The 20,534-nt window shown below is 44.0% G+C and overlaps 1 protein-coding gene across 4 annotated transcripts in view; it reads right to left on the reverse strand.

Moving 5' to 3' along the window:
- The window catches only part of LOC109981732 (plasma membrane calcium-transporting ATPase 1), a 99,202-nt gene extending 78,970 nt beyond the window's left edge, over positions 1-20,232 (reverse strand). For 2 of the 4 annotated variants that reach the window (XM_065955190.1, XM_020630657.3), the window contains exon 1: positions 19,668-20,225. The gene's annotated coding sequence lies outside the window, so the exon portion shown is untranslated. Of the gene's footprint in view, positions 1-19,667 lie in introns of all 4 variants that reach the window. The other 2 variants (XM_065955191.1, XM_065955189.1) reach the window with 2 other exon arrangements.
- Between the last annotated feature and the right edge of the window lie 302 nt (positions 20,233-20,534).

The following is a 20,534-nucleotide window of genomic DNA, read 5'->3' on the forward strand; positions in this document are numbered from 1 at the left end:
TTTTTTTTCTCTAGGATTGTGTGTTTCAGACTTTGAATCTGTAAATGTAACCTTTGAATTGCTGCAGTTCTCAAATAAAACATCTCAGTGAAATGACTTTACATGATAATCACTGAGTGAGAAATAAACGGTTTCCCCTCTAAGAAAATTACACAGCAGATTTTCAGGAGTGTGTGTGTGCGTATGTGTGTGTGTGTGTGTGTGTGTGTGTGTGTGTGTGTGTGTGTGTGTGTGTGTGTGTGTGTGTGTGTGTGTGTGTGCGTGTGTGTGTGTGCGTGTGTGTGTCATGGGGAGTGTCTCCTCACAGGTTAGATAACAGCTCTGTCTGCAGCTCGGTGATAAGCGGGGCACACCGAGCGGGCCGCGGCAACATTTTTCCTCACGACGTAAACGAAGAGGGAGACAAAGCTAAAAATATGACGGCGCTGCTCTGTGAACATCCCGACAAGATAACACAAGCACACAACACGTCCGACAAAGGCTGTCATGCCACGACCCTTCCTGATGACATCCTGAACCTGGTCGCACATACACATACCATCGATATCGGAGCAGGCAGAATCAGCTGCATGAGAGCGTTTAAGAAGTGCAGGACAAAGAGTGGACAGACACGTCACTTTGTCTCCAAACTTCAGATATCAGGTGGCTCCATTATGGAGCTATTATTGTGGCAAAACTGTTTGAATAGCACCATACTCCATGTCACAGGAGAACAGTTTGTAACGTTCACAACATCAGGTATCTGAAGCTAAAACCATAACTCGAACTTCTACGGGTAAATGCTGAACATGAGCATTTTTAGGAAGCTGGCAAATGAAATCATTACATTGGCTTTCATGAGACAGCGTCACGCGGATTGTTTGCTACCTTTAGCTGCTATAATGTTATGTTAATGTTGGCAACTTTATAATTAGGAGGGGGTGGGGCAGTGGTGTCTGGAGGCTATTCCCCCAAGCAGGCGGCCCATGTAGAATCTGACCTTTTCCTGCATGTCAGTCCCCTTTCTCTCTCTCCCTTATTTCCGACTCTATCCACTGTCCTATCTCCCCAATAAAGGCACAAGATAAAAGAATGAGGAGGGGGTTTCATGTCAGAAACGTAGCCAGAAACACCTGGAAAAAGCTCGCTAGCTGACCTCTTAAGTATCTTACAATGCATAATATAATGTTATTGTATAAGTCGTTCTTGTCAATGAAGTTTTATCGTGTCGTCTGAACGATCTCTCTTTCAGCTCTCACAAGCACGATCCTGAGAGGCGGCAGACGACGGTTCAGAGAGAGGAAAGATCGGCACCAACAGAAGCCGGTTCAATCTAAACGAGGGACAACAGCAGGGAAACAAATGAGTGATGATGGTGGTGAGCGCGAGCCCTGCGTCTGACTCATTCAGCTGCTTTACATGTGAACATACAGCGCTTATCTTAACAAGAGGATGTTGTAGTGCAGCGATTTATAAACAGCTGTAGGGAAACGGCTTATCTCCTCTGGTTGAGGTTTTGTTTTAAAGCAGCTATGTGGTTTTTATCTAAGTGGTTATAAAAACACCTCGGTTACAAACTTATGAGCTATAAAAAAAAAAGTCTGACTCCACCACTGTGCCACCTATCCCATTTGTGTGAGCATCTCAACAAGAGGGAAGTCTTTTCTGCCCCTCCCTCCATACAGAACGTTTGTTCACCATTGTGGCGGTTTGGGTCACTTTCTTTATTCCCACAGTCTTTTACAGCCGACAGGTCACCCAGCAACCTGAGGAGCATTCAAAGTCAGCCAGTGATCACCTTTTTGTTGATACAATTGTGGACTCTTACTGAACAGACTTGAATCTTCAGACATTGTCCTCCGAGTACTCTCTGAATCCTGACATTTCAATCCCTTCGCTGTGTTTTTAAGACCTCATCAAAGTCATATGGATGTTAAAGACGGGTTATTTCAGTATAGTTATTCTTAAACTGTCCCCCGGAGCGATCACTCAAAATTAGACTCAACCCGATATTCAACCAGACGAGCCTTTGTTTACAGTTTCCCAGGCAAATCTTTGCAGCGATTACATCACTGACCAGTGCATAAGAAGCCAGATGCAAAGGAGGAAAGAACAGAACTGGTCAAAGAGCAATAAACAATCAAAGGGATCCAGAAAAACAAGATGAACATGAGTCGTTTATGTCGTTTTTAATCAGCATTGTTTGGAATCCTATCAAAGAAACGTCCAAATCCATAGAAACAAAACAAACACTTGATCAACATCTTTATAAAGCAAGGCAATGGTTCTTATCGTCAAAGTAGAAACACTAACACTTTTGTCCACAGGGGCTGCCAGAATCAACACAAAATGGAAGTTCCTCCAGCAACCATACACTCGAGTTAATACAACCCAGCCGAATCAAAGACCAGAAGCCCCTGAATCCTGTGTACTGGGAGCACTGGGAGCATTCAGCAGCTTCCTGCAGCTCAGATTTAATGTCTCCAAGAGGGAAATGGGATCAGCAATCAGCCTCTTTCCTTCCTGCTTCGCTTTTTGTTGTGTTCGACAAACCGCCATCACCCTCCTCCTCCGATGTTTATTACTCAGCTACCGTCTGAACACACAGACACACAGTCGGCTCTAAACCTGTGTCGTGTTCTGCGACAGGTAAACAAATAGGACGATGTTCACTTATAAAACCACCAACAAAGGGAGCATGGTTCAGACCTCATGATGTCTGGACTGGTGTTCGTTGTTGCTGGTGAGCGCCTGTTTGTCACCGCTGGTCACCAGTTTTCAATTTATTTAGTTTGAATGACGTTGTTGTTCCTTTTTTTAAATCAACTCTTGATTTGATTTATCACACAGCGATCGTATTCAAGAGTACTACCCTAAGAACATCATTTTAAATATGTATAACTGCAGCAATGCAAACACGTTTCATTACATAAAAACAGAATACATCATGTGTGTAGGGTTTCCTTACATTCAAATGCACATAATACCTGTGCAAAAAAAAACAAAAGACAACCTGAGTTTGAAACAGAGGCAGTGAGGAAATCCCCGGCCTCGTCAGTGAATTCCAAAGCTAATGATTACCCTGCAAAACAACAGATTTTTGAAACTCAGGACGAGTCTTCACGCTGCATTCCCCCGCCGAGCCCATGACTCAAACACTCAACAACCAGGAAATATTAACAACACTTCTTAAAAAGTGTACAGGGTTTTTCCCTCGTTGTATTCAAGCTAAAGCATGCAACCATCCCTGAAATAAAGAAACCATTCCATTAAAATAAAGAGAAATTACTATTACACCTTTATCAGGGAAATGAGCAGAGGAGCGAGACATTTAGACAGATGGGTATGTTCTCTCAATGTTCAATAAGAAACACTGATGTGAGCAATATTTCATCTCTATGGAAGTCAATGCTACAGCTTTATGACTCGGAATATAGTGACTTCTATAATGTCGTCTGAAAAGCAAAAGAGCAATTAGCAAAACCTCAAGAAAATCTGTTTAGACCACCTCATTCAACTGTCTTCAGAAGGATTAAATACAGTACATTTAAACTTGATCCTAGGGACGCAGGTAGCCTTGAGGTTAGTGCACTTGCCCCATGTCCAGAGGTCTAAAGGCCCTGACACACCAAGCAGACTGCAAAGAACTAGTGGTGACGAAGGCCGACTTGTCTTGGGCAAAAAGTTGCACTTGAACACACCACAAAGACTACAGCCGCTGACCAACCACCACCTACGTTCTGCACTTGCATGAGAGGAAATAACTCTACATGCCAGCAGGCGGCGGGTAGTCCGTTGTTCTGATACGAGACGACCGTTTTCACACCGCTATAACTCACCACTCGTATTATAGGTAGCCTACTAATGGAGAATAATGTCTGATAAAAAGTTAAAAAAGGCGCTGGCGTTGTCAGCTCTTGGGCTTTTAGTGGAAGAAGAAAAGAACAGGCGGAGGAGACAAATAAGGACAAACCACACTAATGGGGGAAAGCATGGAGACTACAGCGGCATGCTCAAGGGGCTTTCCTGAACCTGTGTCGAGAGCTGGAGCTGAATGAAACCTCCAAACAGCCAATCAGAGAGATCCCTCTCAACGACCGTGCAGACGCCGACCGACACTGATTTGAATTGGCCAAAAAAGGCAGACGGGGCCCGATCTCCTTGGTGTGTCAGGGCCTTAAGTCCTCCAAGCAGGCTGCCCGGGTTTGAATCCGACCTGTTGCTCCCTTACCGCGTGCCGCTTCCCCACTCTCTCTCTCTCCTGTTTGAAATACATATTTCAACCAGATGAGTCTCAAGGTAAGAATACTCTCACATTTAGCACTATCTATAACACGGCTAAACAGAGGATCAATCATGTATTGGCCTTTAGGTAACCCAGGAAACAACAGAGGTCAGAGGAAGTGTTGGATGGATGAAGTACAGGCTGATAGAAAAATATTCAAAGCAACATTTTTCATGGCAATCAGCGGAAACAAAACGAGAGAGAGAATGAAAAAAAAAAAAAAAAATCAATGTGAGCATCAACTGAAGAGGTCAGGTGTGCATCAGAGAGCAGGAGTCATTATGACGACCATTATTCATGTGGAGCTGTGAGGTCCACGCTGATCTGTCTCTGGAGAGTCCTGCAGAAGGAGGGGAGTGGAGTGGGGGGGGGGGTTACCTGTCTGACTGATTGATTCTGCTGCAGCCTCACACTGTGCACTCAAACATCCTTCAGGTTAATGTCCTCACAGACAGGAAGTCAACCCCGGAGACACGCACAGACAACACAGCAGCCGTCTCTATTAGTCTTCCTACACCGCGGGCCCTTTTTAAAACACGACGCAGCACCGCTCCTTTAAGGATGGCTTTAGATTTTGTTAAATAGGCAACATTAGAAATGCGCTGAATCGACCTTTATTATTAGTTCCTGTTTCCACTGCTCTTCTGATTGTTCAGAACTCCGGGTCACTGGGAGGCTTTGACGCTGTAGAAAAATGCTGCAGCTGTTCATACATTTTAGTTTTGCAATAACATATTCATGCTCTCTGCTTTTGAATTTGGAAGAATATATACTTTTTTTTAAAAAATTTAAAGATTTATTTTGGGGCTTTTTGTGCCTTTTTGATAGATAGGACAGTGGATAGAGTTGGAAATCAGGGAGAGAGAGAGTGGGGAATGACATGCAGAAAAGGAGCCACCGGTCGGATCCGAACCCGGGCCGCCCGGCTGGAAGACAACAGCCTCCACAAATGGGGAGCGCGCACTAACTACTGCGCCACCAACGCCCCAGAAGAATCTACACTTCATGATTCAATCCTCCTGGAGTCTGGGACTTTTCCTCCTTCAGACTTATTCTTTAGGACTTATTGTGGAAACTCCTTAAGAGGCTGTCATTGTTGTGCAGCCTCATACTGTGAGTATACCAGATGTTATGGAGAAGTAGAGCATGGACTTCCTGTTTAACAATGGATTCCAGCACAGGTAGATCGGAGAGCTCAGCTGTTTGTGTTCACTACATGATGAATGTGACGTCTGCAGACAGCTGCAGAGCTGGCAGCACATCAGCTATATCATACAGCACAGAGTGCATTATTAATGAGGAACAGTAAACAATGTGATGCTAAATTAATCACAAAACAAAATGAGTCATCAACATCATACGCTCACTAATGGGAGTTTTAATCTGAGCAGCGAGCGGCCATGTTAGCAGAGCAGAGATCCTGTTGGAGGTATGTGTGTCTTGTTATAGAGTTGAAAACAGACTCCTGATACTGACGCTTTAAAGCGATTAACACAGTGGCCAAACGGTGTAACTACAACTACTTGTGTGAGGCACGCTTTCCCCAATAATATTCTAATTGAGTTGTGGATGAGGAGTTTTTAAGTCAGTCATAATTATCACGTGAGGAAAACCCAGACAGGAGGAGACGGATTAAAGACGCTCTGCTGTCCACGCTATGGGAACAAAATAAATATCGTGTTAACTTGATTTAAATATGACGGACATTTAACTAACATGACTGCCCCAGGACACGGTCTGAAAGTGATCCTGATGCTCTCATTGGGTAACAATAATTAGATTATTTCAGCTCGTGAGCATTCATGATTTGATGATGAATTTCTCGCCCTTCACTTCCCAAACGGCAGCATTATTCACCCAGCCACTTCGAAAATACGTTAAGCTGTCTTTACTTTTGTAGACTTTGTAAAGGGAAGGATTCTCCTCCTAGTATAAGTAACCATCACCGAAGTGAAGTGCTGGCTCGGACGTCGATGTTTTTAATGGTTGATGTAGTCTTGTTTTGTGCTGTATGCTATATTTTTCTGGGGTTGTCAGGTGACGTAAACATGTGTTGTTATGAAGAGATGGAAAACTCAGAACCTGTGCTGCAGATCCACAGAGTGTTCAAAATCAGACGGCACTTTCCGCAGATAAAACGCCTTTGCCAAAGGTCACGGTGACCTTGACCTTTTGACCACAGAGATAATCTGCTGATCCTCAGTCCAGGATGATGTTTGTGTGGAATGTGGAGATATTTCCTGCTCGCATTCCTAAGATATTGTGTTCACAAGAAGGGGGACGTACAAGTACATAAAAAGGGATGGATAAAATTAAATTAAATAAAATTTGAAGACCTGCAGCCGCAACTCTGACCTGCCCAGAAGCATTAAAAGGTTCCTGGTTCAGGTCAAGGTGCTGCAGGAAAGAGAAACTACAGTAATGTTTGAGTTTCACCAAATCACACCCGAAAACCATCCTTACACTCTCTGCAGCCCTGAACGTCTCTTCTGTGAAACATTTTCTCTCCTATTGTGCAGCGAAACAACTCTTCATAACAGCCGTCAGCCTCTTGCAGTGCTCAGCAACTACACACACACGCACACACACACACACACACATTACTCAGCCTCAGATGACTGCTGGTGGAGCATCTTGTGACCGAGTGGAAAAAAAGCTTCACAGTCTGCTGTTTATTGGCCTGAAAACCAGTTGGACAATGTGACACCACACATTCCTGGGTTTTTATGAACAAAAAAAAAAATAGCTGTTCAGGCTGCAGAGAGCGGAGTCTGAAACACAAGCTGCCATTCATGTTCAGGGGAGTATCTGACCAACCAATCAGAGGGCAGCTGAGTGTGACAGGGTGGTATTCAGCGCAGGAATGTGATGATGTGAGGAAGTGATAGAGGATGTATGTTTCTTTCTAAAGGGTCAATATGAAGCTCAACAGAGAATCCTGAACGCACCACGGCCTCAGGGTGCAGCAGCACTTCTTTAAGTCTCGAGTGTTTTTAAAAAGTGTTCACAGATTAGCATGAAAACAGAAACAAGAAGCGTGTGTTTGGGAGTCCTCAGGAAGAATTCATACAGGAATATGAAATAAATAAGCTTCCTAAAGCCTCATAAACCTTTTTCCATCAGTGGATCAAAGTATTTCCTGCACTTATTTTCTGCAGGTCATTTTGAGTTTACCTCCTGCTAGCTGTCTCTTACCCACAACTTCCACCAGATACGCATGCACTGATTGTCCGCTCCTCTCCCTTACAACTCCGAGCTCCCTCGGCCGTCAACACCATACACTGTAAATATGAATGTTTGAAGCCTGAGTGATGTCTGCCATCTGTTCCTGCAGGGGGGCTCTGGAGACTCATCAGCAGCAGCCGCCATGCTGGAAATCCTGTCTCAGTCAACCTAACGACAGGCTTGAGAGCTGGAGCTGAGGCAGGTTTTAAGCCTCATGATGAACCGTTACATCGTGCTCACCTGTCAATCATGTCAGCTACACGCCTAACTATAGATAACACATGTCGTTTTCCAAATTAAATCGTTAAATCGTTTAAAAACAAGTCACCCCCTGTACAGTGTGTGCCAGTGATGACAATAACTAAATCAGATATATTTAGTTTTTTGTACCAGGCTGTAAACATGTTTATTTACGCTGTAAAAACAGCTTTTTGGCCAGTCATGTGTATGTGACTTCCGGTGTTCCTGCGTCAAGCGGACACACTGCACACCTTTATACTCGATTCAACATTTTTTGCTCAGATTCGACCTTTTTGGTCTGGCTGTTTACATTCTTTTTAAAAGTTGAGTGTATCAGACTCCTGTGTAAACCGGTCAACAGACAAGTCATTACATACAGCACGTTGTTAAGAGAGATTATTTATTATCTGCAACCCCCTGCAGTGGTGACGTCATGTTTGGTTGTGACGGTCGCCTACCATGCTCCCTGGTTGGCTTGTTAAAATGATTACGATAACCTCTTCAGTCCTCAGTTCATGAGCTGTAAAGATATGAGGAGGTGGAAAACCAAGCACCAACTCTGCAGTTTGACCCTGATTGTTCCTACAAGCTATGTGAAGGAGTTTGACATGTTTTGTTCAGAATATTACAAGATATTTGCATTTTCAAAACTTCCTATGTTGTTAGATGCGAAACACAGAAGTATGACATGTTTAAAAGCCACATAAAAAGTGTATGTGAAAGTGTAACACACACACACACACGCACATACACACACACACACAGAGCTCTCATGTGCCTCCACCACCCTCTCCTACGTGTTGGTTTCTGTTGAACTTTGAAATGAAAAGCCACTTCAGTCTCATCGAGCACATGATCTCACAGAGCCAAGGCCAGGGGGCGAGCCCAGAGTCCGCCTGTGACAAACACAATCACAGGTCAGGAGGACAGAACTGCAGATCTGATTCTGCTCCCCGCGAGCCCGTTGTCACCGAGTTAAAACGACACAGAGAGTTCAACAAACTCGAGTGGAGTGAAGTGTTTCTTTGTAGAGGAGTTCCAGATCAGTAGAGGAGCAGCAGGGCCGTGTTGTGTCTAAAGTTTTTACACATTTTTTTTGTTATCCGGTATTGGTTCACCATGTGTTGGCTGTGACAGCAGAGTGTGTTCAGATGTGAGCCGTGTGTGTGTGTGTGTGTGTGTGTCTGTGTGTGTAATGACTGGCTGCGTGCTGATCATGTTCAGTCACCGCGGTCAAACAGAGCCACGCCCAGCTCTGCAACACAAACACTGCATTCCACCGGGTCCACCCCTCACACACACACAAACACACACACACACACACACACACACACACACACACACAAGAATCAAACACAACAGGACCAGGAGGACCTGAGCAGACAGACCTGGTAGATGGAGGTAGTCAAGTGTGTGTACTGGCAGCGCTCCCGGTCAGCTCCACATCACACTGACAGGAGGGCAGAAAAGAAACCTCAGCAGCGTCTGCAGTCTGAACAGGAACCAGGACTGAGCGTCAGCAGGGTTTCCCCCACACGGCTCCTCATGCACTCAGACCCTGACTCACCGCGGCTCGTGACCACCTCTGGTGACCTTCTAAAAACGTGTTGCACAGTGCGGCCCGCTGCACTGCAGAAACGACACTCTAAACTCACTGAATGTGACACTTTTTTAATTTTCAAAAATGTCTCTCACTGATTCATAAAGCATTTGTAGGAGTGGGTTTATGTGACATCAGATATCACTTTCTGAGCTGGATCACATACACATGGAATCACTCTTCTTATTGGTGGAGTCACTTTTGATTTCAGGCGTGGATAGGACTGAAATCTGAAACACACACACACACACACACAGCACCTGTTAGCTGTACAAGGAAGTGAAATCTCGACTGTTGCCAGCACAACATGAGGAAACCATCGAGCCTTCACTTCCTGTTGGCTCTCCATCCGCCCTCCATCTGCTCACTTCCTCCTCTGACCCACACCTTTCTCTCAATACCTCTGAGGGGATTGTTCACTAACACACACAAACACACACACACGTACACCTCCGCCCTGCAGTCGATGAGCACCCTTCAGACTGAAGTGACTCCAGAGTCTGAGTGGAATCTCGTCCTGCTGTTGAACTACAGAGTTCTTACAACGATAGAAAGACTTGTTATTCTAAATACTTCTACAGTCCAAAATGTTCAGCCCTCATCAGGAGGCAGTCGGGTCGGGTACCACGGCGATATTCCCCGCCCCGATCTAGTCGTTTTAATTTACACCTCTGACTCTCTCTTTAATACCTCTGCTTGTTTTAACACTACAGTTGTGAATTTTTTCAGTAAGTCGATGCCACAAGTTCTAAACTTCAGATCAGCTGGCGCAATCGAACCAAAGCACCGTCTAAACTGCACGAAGCGGGGCGCTGTTGTTGGCGCAGTGGTTGGTGCGCACCCCCCATGTACGAGAGGCTACAGTCTCCGGTTCGAATCCGACCTGCGGCTCTTTTCCCTCTCTCTCTCGCTACCAATTTTCAGATTCTATCCACTGTTCTCTCTCTCCAATAAAGGCCTAAAAATAAATCTTAAATTGTACAAATTAAGATCGCACAACCTGCTCACTGTGCTTTATATCTTGTGTTTTACTCATGACAGATAGCAGCCTTTATTCACAATGGAAGACAATAAATGTATACACTCCTTTTGTGTTTTTATTGTCTTTTTCTACGTCTTCTAAACACAAAAGCAAAATGTGTGAACACAGCTGTTTGACACACCATCATCTCCCGTTTCAAACTGTCCATTAACCCACACCGAGGTTCATATTCTCCGTCTTCAGGAGTTCAGGAGTGAAGACACAAACCAAACGGAAACATTATGAAAGTAAAGCTTTAAAAACAAACACACACACACACACACACACACAGAATGAGGTTTAGATTAGACGCGAACAGATTTAGGTCGCTGCGGGGCTTCTGAGGCTCGGAGTTTAGACAGTGATGAAATAATGAGCCTCTAACTGAGTCAGTTCACTGTCAGTGTGTGTGTGTGTGTGTGTGTCTCACTTCTGGCAGCTTATTTGTAGAAAGCTTGGGCGCTCTGTGATACACACTCTCTCTGCCGCAGCATTCCTCTCTCTATTCTCTCATCTTTATCAGTTGTTAACATGCTGCAGAGGGATGCCAAGTAAGCTGCCAGCATCACACACACACACACACACACACACACACACACACACACACACACACACACACACACACACACACACACACACACACACACAAGAGACTCCACCACAGATCTCCAGCAACACCCGTCTAAATCACACAGCTGCTCCGAGCTGGCCGTGAGTCTGTTTGCTGCAGTCTGTATAATATATAATATATGAAGGCCAACATTATGGAACCTTCAGACAGCGAGCGGTTCTTATGAGGTCGTCTCCTTTTTGTAGACTCGGAACACATAAATAGCGAGACAAACTCAACGCACAGCGAGACGCTCTCCACCTGTTACAGCGCCGTGCCACTCAAGTAAGCTCTGTTATATAATGTGTTGTTACAAAGAAAGCAGAAGGATTATTGGGGCTCATCAGCAGATCAATAACAGAGCGATCAATCTGCTGAGACTGAATATAGACGATAAAACTCTGCTAACTGAGATGTATTGATTCTCAAAGCAACTGTTGACGCACATCAACACTGTCACAAGACACAGAGCAACACACACACACACACACACACACACACACACACACACACACACACACACACACACACACACACACACACACACACACACACACACACACACACACACACACACACACACACACACACACACACACACACACACACACACACACACACACACACACACACACACACACACACACACACAGCTGAGCTCACCACATTCACAACAAGCTTCAACACCTCTCTGCATCAACAGCTTCATCAGGATTAAGACACACACACACACACACACACACATACACACACACACACACACATACACACAAAAACACACACGCACACACACACACACTCTTGAATGTGTCACAGCAGCACTTTCACCTTCAGGAGGTGCGAAAAGTTGAAGTTAGAGCACAGAGACGGAGATATTTGCTGGAAGAGACACCAATTCCAGGAATCTCTCTCCTCTGTTCAAGTCTTTGGACCCCTCAGTTTACTCTGAAGAATAAAAATGGCACAGCATACCACCACCAGAGGGCTGTCAATCACAACAATAACAAAAGATGACATCAGGGCTGTTGGGGAATCATGGGAGTGATTCTGTCTGCTACCCCCCCCCCCACCCCCCACCCCCCCACGGCAACGATAAACATGTCATGTCTGTCATGGGGTTTGTAATTTGACCTTATTCATACTATTTGAATGTGGTAAACAGAGCTGCTCGTCGCTTGTGGTTGGCCTACATGGAGGTCAAACGATGAACACAGTTTGGTTTTAACAGAGGAAAAGAACAGCCTGGTTTTAACACGTCTGAATCACCGACCACATCACATCGAGGGTTTTTTTGTTGTTGTTGTTGATATTTCGATAACAGGGGACCGTTTCCCTGGATGGAAAAACTACTGACCAATCAGAACTGTGACGTCATGGAGCCAAACGAAATGAGCTGGTGTCCCATGATTTGAAAAAAAAAAACTCTCGCACAGGAAACAGCTGTTCATGTAAGTTACCAAGTGAAACCAGTACTCAAGCCAAACCAGCATCTTTTTCCAGAACCTAAAAAAGCTTTGGTGCACAAACCGCATGTGTGGTACAAATGTGTCACCCAGTCATTGAGCACGACATGTTTCTTTATTGTTGTTTGTTACTCCAGTTATGTTTCAGAACACATGTTGACGCACACAGGGAAGAATTAAGAACTAGAAATCTAGGGAGAGTATTGAAATGTATGAACACCATGTAGTCAAAATAAAAGCAGCTTTCAGGAGCTGATGAGCAGTTTGTAGGTGTACAGGTTGTTGTCTATTTCTTAGACTAATACTAACTCATTTCATGCATATCGATCAGGTATATCGATTAGGCAATATCACACAAGAGGGATTGATGTGGCTGGGTGAAAGAGAATCACAGCAGAGCTGATATCGAGTATAACACCTCAACCTTGAGTGTGATGCTGCTTTCACACAGCAGCTACACGAGTAGGAAAGAGTATCAAAATGTAAAAAAAATCAACAACAGATTATTTTTATAACTCCACCAACTTAACTAGTTCCACAATTTAACTCAAAGTAGACTGTTGCCAAGCAACCCAAACATTCCATTCCACTGCACTCTAACTACTCTGTTGGTGTCCATGGTTACAGCAGAGCAGCTACTTTAAATGAACCTTCACTTGGATGTTTAAAAGGGAGAACGTGCGACATTTTACACATAAATACAGCTGAAATCAAGTATATCATCTGTGAATGTCTCTCTGAGTCATGACTGTTTACAATGAGTGTGACATGTGAGTCCTGCTGGCTGTGTTGTTGTCAGAGCCGTGTTTACATCGTGTTTATGGACGGGACGGCTGGCTCAGCCCCTTGAGTATGAAAGCTGTTTTAAGTGATGGATCAGGGAAAAAAAAAAGGAATAGCACACTGTACTCACTGCTTATTTGCATGAAATGAAAGCGTAAAATTTAGAAATGTACATGCAATGTGAAGCTACGAGCTAAGTAAAGAGCGCTAACATTAGCTTGCTAACAACAATGCAGCTCCAGACGAGGACAATTTTATCCGCTGTTTGCGCTTTGTCCTTAATTATGGTGCATTCCAGTTTGATCCTTTGTGTCAAGGTGAGTAGAGAGGGGTTGGAGGTTTGTCTCAATATACATATATGTACTGTATATTGTTGAATGTTCTTCCTGCTGCTCAAACCTTCCTGTCACACACAAACTCCCATAAACCCCACTATTAAACACCTGCTAGTATCCACACACACACACACACACACACACACACACACACACACACACACACACACACACAGGCGTTATGTAAGTGTGTATCAGGAGGAGGACACTCGGATGGTCCAGTTTCAATCCTGCTGACGCCTCCATGTCATCTGTTTGGATATTTTCAAACAGCAGGTGCAGAATGAGCCCTCAGAAACAACAACACAGCAGCATGATGGAGCTCTGCCATCGTCTGTATGGTGACACGTGTGCTGAGTCCATTACTGAACACCTGTCACCGACCAGAGTTGGTGTCGGGCGCCCCAAGTACAGAGGCTATGGTCAACGCCTCAGAGGCCGAGGGTTCATATCCGACCTCGGCCTTTTGCTGCACGGCATCCCCGCTCTCTCTCCTCCAAACATTTCCTGTCTCTCTTCAGCTGTCCGATCCAATAAAGGCAAAAATGCCCCCCCCCGAAAATATATATGCAATAGTGTAAGATGCGATAGGATAACCTTTATTATTCATAAAGGGACACGTTAGTGGGACTTCAGTGCTTGTTCTCTTCAAACTGAGCTTTTTGTTGGAGCATATAATAGACCCCGGTCAGAAGCTGCAGTTTGAGAATGAATGCCGTCTGAACTTACTCTGAGTTTGTCCAAATGAAAAGGCTGCAGACCTCTGCTGACTGTTCCAGCCCTTATTAAAATGTGCTGATTAAATGTTGTCCCTGTGTAGAGCTGAGGGTACCTCTCTCACACATTAATTAAAGGTTAGATTTCCAAATAGATAAATTAATAATCATGCACGGTCATTCTCCAGCAGCTCTCTACTACAGTGGGGGGTTTTTTCTCCTTCCTGCCAGCGGGGTCATAAAATAATGATAAAGGCCAAAAGCTCTATTATACCCATAAACACAGAGGACCCGCTGAGCAAAGAGCTTCCATATCTTAAATATAGGACGGAGACATTAATAATGGACGTGACTTACGTAAGAGACAAAGTGTGCGCTGCAGGATCTGCTTCACAGGCAGGGATTCCGTCTGCAGAGGGGTTCCCACTCTTCACTGAATTTTAAAGAGAAATCTGTCCACACTGCTTCAGGAGCATGAGGAGGATGAGTCACTGAAGGTGTACGACTGTGTGGCATCCACACATAGATGGAGGTCATCATTTATGACCCGTTGTCACCAGTATCCGAGGAAAGAAGTTTCTACACATCAGCTTTCCAATTGCAGAAACAAATAGTGTACTTCTGTTGCACAACATATCATGCATGATATTTAAAGTGGTCAGCCATCAGTGATTTTGCTTTATTGTTCACACAGGTTTGATCTTAATGTCTGCTTTTTTTGCGGCCATGTGTCAATAAAATGATCAACTACTGATTAGGGATGAGTACTCGCCGTTGACCCCATTGTTCGAGTAACATTTCGTTACTCGCGCACCTGTGCAAGCGCTGCTTTTGGCTACAAAAACTTGAACTCATACAGGGTTACATGTGCGACCCAGCTTTTTTGTTTTCGCCTAACTGAATATACTAGGTAGGAAAATAATTAACGGGAAACAAACTTACGACTTCTCTGGCCAAAAACAGCTGTTTTTTTACGGCAGCTACGGCAACTCTCTAGGACCAAATTATTGCACCGAAAGCAAAAGCACAACAAATACAGAACCGTCTGCTACACCTGCGACATGTCAGTCAAGGAAAGTGACGTCTGGAAGTACTTCGACAAAAACGATGAAGTTAATGTGCAGTGCAACGCAAGATATGTGGCGTTAAACTTGCATACCATAGAAATACTAGTTTGATGCTTAACCACAAGCACAAGTAGAAAACAGAGGAGACAGAAAACAGGCAGTCTCGCATCACGTGAAATTGAAATCGCTTTCTGTTGTTGGTTATCTATTTATATTTATGTTTAAATAGTGGATGTTTATTTCATTTTACAGGCATAAAGTCTTCCGACGGTAAATAATAATCTGCGGGTACTCGGGTATTCGTTCATTAGGTAATTCGAGTAATCGAGTACACAGATTACTGTAAATTCCCATCCCTACCACAGATTGTCCTCTCCGGTTTGTTGTCTATAAATAGTTTCTGAATTTCTTTTGCCTAGACATTTGCAACCTCATATTCTACTTCCCACAAGGCCTTATGGGAGATGTAGGAAACAACACACTGCCTTTTTGCAATGAAGTGAGAAAAAACATGCTGTGATTCAAATGCAAATGAAGCCAAAATAATGTGTTCATTAACATGAGCGATCATCCACGTCAAGCAAACCAATCAGAAAGTTCAACATCCTGAGTGAGAAATAGAAGAAAAAGCACACCAATACTTCACAGGATAATATGGATGCAACTCATGAGGGGGAACTTTAATTTAACTCTTTGAACTGTCCTATCACAACCTCTGATGCAATCTAAAAACAGCTACTGAAAAAGTACAGCTGGAACTCGAGGCGAAGTCTATGTTATCGAAACAACTTCCCCTAAACTTTGATTATATACATTCATGAAATCATATATTTACCAGGAACTTGAAGCTTAGAATAAACAGATTTTCTGTAAAAATGTCTAAAGTTTTGTGACAGGTAACGGACATGACAGTGTCTTTATGAAGTAACTGCCGGACTGACATTAATCATAGTGAAATATGTATGTCTGCAAGGAAAGCTCATTGTATGTCTGCAGGTAAGGCTCACTGTCTACAGGTAAACCCTCCACAACCGCCCATTAATGGCCAAACAAAACACTATACAGGACAATCAGACGTGTTGTAAGTGGAAAGTTTAAGTGACTGGTTATTAGGTGCAGCAGAGTAATGTAAACAGCAGTGTGCATAAGAAGTGACAGCTTAGCATGTCTGCAGGTAAGAAACTGTACAGCATGTCTGCAGGTGAAGTTGTGTGACTGCATGCGATTACTGAAGTTTATGAGTAGAGAATTAAATACCAGAAGGCTCAGAGACTGGAAGTGGACACCACACCCATCCGGCAGAAATTGGCATGGCACCAGCCTGGTTTTAGTTTTAAGAAGTGTAACTGGATACGCTAATATTATGCTAACATCAGGGATCTCACACAGTGTTTCTATCTGGAATTTAGGTAATCCAGGCTGCAGGTAAGCAAACATTCACAGGCATCATTCGGACCAGGTCTCTTATCTGTTTCTTTCATAGATGATGAATTAAAGATTTGAGGCTGATTTTCAAAAGGAAGCACTCTGGCTTTTAGTAGAAGTTAATGGCAGGAAGCCTGGCAAGGAACACGGAAGCCCAAAGACAGTGTTTAAAAAAAAAAGAAAAAGAACGAACGAACGAAGATGTACCAAGTGAAATAAGCAGGACATGAAAAGATGAGCAATATTTTTCTGTGAAGGAATGCTTACGCTGTGCAAAAAGACGACTTGAGATAACGTGCTGTAATGTTTGCCATATGTCTCAACAGGATGTGAGATAAACCAATCAGCTTCCTTGACACAGAATGGTCTACAGTCAGTGCATGCCGCATGTTCATCTCTGCAGACACGTTACTCCAGCTCTGTAGTAAAGACTGCAACTCATCAATTCATCGCGTCATCAATTCATCATCCTTCATGATATTTAGGAGATGCTGAACTGGCATTAAAACAAAAACGCAGCGTCCTCACTAGAAAAAGATAGTCTCTGTTCCCTTTTTTTTTTAAATGAAAAAGTTGCCCCAAATGTTTCTTTCAATTTTTTTTTTTTAATTAATTGATCAGCAGTTGTAAGCAGCTTTAAGCAAAAACAACCTTAGCTCTGCAAAAAATATCATATTTTATGGAAAAACTACATTTTTTAACATCAGGGTACCAGAGCAGTCGCCATTTCTTGAAGGAAACACCTTTATGAAGTATAGGTGTTTTCTTCTTTTAATGAATAAGATCACAAGACATGATTGATACGGGGCAGACCACCGTAGCTGAACCATTCTCTGAGACGGCAATTATGCCATGGTGGAAAATTTCAATAAATCCTCCGATAAAGACACCCCCAAAATCTTTCATACTAAGTGTTAATAATGTGTAGGTCTGAGGACTGAAAGATACTATAGTGAAAGTATGTGATTCTCTGCATACACATGTCAATAAGCCTCTGAATCTGTCATACTGATCCAATAAATCAGATCAGTGCTTCACTAATAATCTGCTTCTTCCTTAAAATGAGATAAATCTGAATAGGTTTTGGTTGCACAGACAACCCTGTAGATTTAGACAATATCAAAACCATCAATTATTCCCTGAGGGTGCAGTATGCAACATAGTCGCCTTATAGCGCCAATTTATCAACCTATAGGCCTAATTAACATTTTTCCTGTAAAAGAACATTAAAGTTTTCCTTGCCAGTGTATTTCCCTGCAACAAGCTTTCTCTGTTTGGCTGAATTTAGCAGCAGAGGAAAGCAGAAGGAGCAATGCCCTCGTTTGGAGGTCACAAGCTGAGGAGGAGTCACCATGAGCCAAGATGCGGGATCCCCCCTCCTTCCTAACGCAATAAGGCAGGACACACCCAGATAGAGGAGGGGAGGAGGTGGAGGGAGCAGGAGCTGGAGAAGAGGATGAAATGAGAGGAGAGAAAGAGAAAGAAGCAAGAGCAGCTACTGGTGCTCATCCGCCCATCTCTGCAGATGACGTAAGAACAGTTGATCGCGAGCTGAATGCCCGTTAATTAAAATAAAAACCAGTTATGTAGAGATTTTTTTTTTCCCACCCCTGTTTTCCAGCCTGAAAAGCAGAAGTAACCTAGTGTTTACAATGTGACAGTGCTAAATGTGGTCAAACGACTCCAACAAGCTGAACAAGCTTCACCTGAAGGCGCCGCATTCATGACAACTGTGCAATGACACCACAGAGATACCAGAAACACACACACAGGCTTTAATATCAGACTGCAGCAACCAGTGTTAGTTGGGGGGGGGGAACGCGTATTTTTTAAATGAAGTTTCATGACACAGAGTAATTTCACTGACGACAAAGGGGGGGGGGTTCCTTCTGTTACCAGGGGAAATATCACACGGAAAACAAAACATTGCAGGCATAGAGACTATGAGCAAACTGTTTCCAGACACTCGGAGACATCATGAGGCGGACTGAGTCCTGCCTCTCAGCCTCCGCAACAGTCGACACTGTCGCCCGGGGAGACCCCCCCCCACCCCCCACAACAGTGCCATTCACAATCTCACAATTTAACATGGACGTCCTCTTTAAACAGGGTGCATGGGGATTTTTCCAGCATTAAAACTCACACTCAGCATCAGTAGAAGCACCTCTTTAATTCGGCGTACCTTCAGTACATGAACAACATCGCAATTTACTAAATTGTTAACTTTAACCAAACGGTACGCAGCCATCGTTCATATGTGGAAAACACACAGCAGTGGGCGAATGAAAGTAGCCTGTACACAACACTGCGTACCAAGTCTAAAAGTTAATATTTGATCAAAATGACAAGACATGCGATGTATCATAAGTGTTATTATTTCTAATCCATCTTATAACTATACTTTGTTTTGTCGAATAGTCGATTTTTTCTTTTTTTAAACGTCCACATTTTTGAATGGAGACTTGACAGCGTTTACTGCAGACGAGAGAAAGGCACGTAACGTTACCGGGGCGAGAAAAAGGGGGAGAAAACGTGTCTGGAGAGTTTGTGAGACACTGTTGCGGTTATCGCTGAATATACGATAATAAAAAAAAACTGAGGTTACAATGACTCTTTTGAGATTAGTTGTGCGTTCACACCTGTGGGAAATCCAAAAAAAAAAAAAAAAATCGCCTGTTGTCGCTGATAAGTGGGTGTCAAGGTAAAGAAACGTAACCCGGATGCTAAGCAGTGCGGACAACTGGGAACACGATAGACTCCTTAAAAACGCGTAAAATTCACTTTAATTGAAACAGGAAGCCGCATAAATGGTGGTTTTCTTGTCTTTCGGCTACAAGTGAATCGAAAGAAATGGGACTTGTAGCGCTTAAAGTTTGTAAAAAAAAAAAAAAAAAAAGCTAGAGAATATAAGACCTTACCTCCTCTCGGGGATCCTCGTCCAAATCAAGTCCTGTGGTCGTGTTGGTGAGGAAGAGAGCGGCTTCTTCACTTCAGAGGGGTTTGTCCATTTCCCAACAGGGCTCCCAACTTGACAACTGCAGTGGTGGGAAAATGATTGACACACCGGGTGGAGAAGAAGAAGAAGAAGAAGAAGAAGAAGGAAGAAAAAGAAGAAAGCTCTTCGGCGTCCTTTTTGTTCCGGCGCTTAAACCAGTTTCTTTGCCAGTCTAATTAGCCCACATTCGTGTCTGCATCGAGCTATGTGGGTCCTGCAGCGGAGGACGCAAGATCCAGAATGAGTCCGAAACCAATCCGTCAGAAAAGGAAGAAATAAACTTCCCTTCTCTCTCCTGGAATAAAAGAGGCAGAGGAGGGGAAGGCTCTGATAACAAAGCGCAGATCCAGTAAATGAGGACTGGTGGTGTGTTTGTGTTGGAGAGCGGTGGGTGGGACTGGGGAGGGGGTAGAGGGGGAGGTGGGGGTCCGACACATTCAAACAGGACCTTAGAAAAGACCCAACGTCCGGATCACCGTCTTTTTCCTGGCGAGCTGTGGGGGAACTGAAAGAGAGAGAGGGAGGGAGGTGAGCTGGTGCTGGTGGAGACCGCGAGAGAGAGAGAGAGAGAGAGAGAGAGAGAGAGAGAGAGAGGGAGGGAGGGAGGGACCAGCCCGGGATTACCCTGTATTTAAGGTGGATCTATGAATTAATGAGGTAATCAGGCAGAAACAGAACCCTGCTATCGAGAACATCAGCCCCCGGGCGCAGACTCAGCCTGCTGCAGTCCCGGAAACTTGAGATGCAGCGTCACATGAGAGGAGAGAGAGGAAATCCACATCTGGATCTG

The sequence above is a fragment of the Labrus bergylta genome, chromosome 5 (genome assembly GCF_963930695.1).
Source record: "Labrus bergylta chromosome 5, fLabBer1.1, whole genome shotgun sequence".
NCBI lineage: Eukaryota > Metazoa > Chordata > Actinopteri > Labriformes > Labridae > Labrus > Labrus bergylta.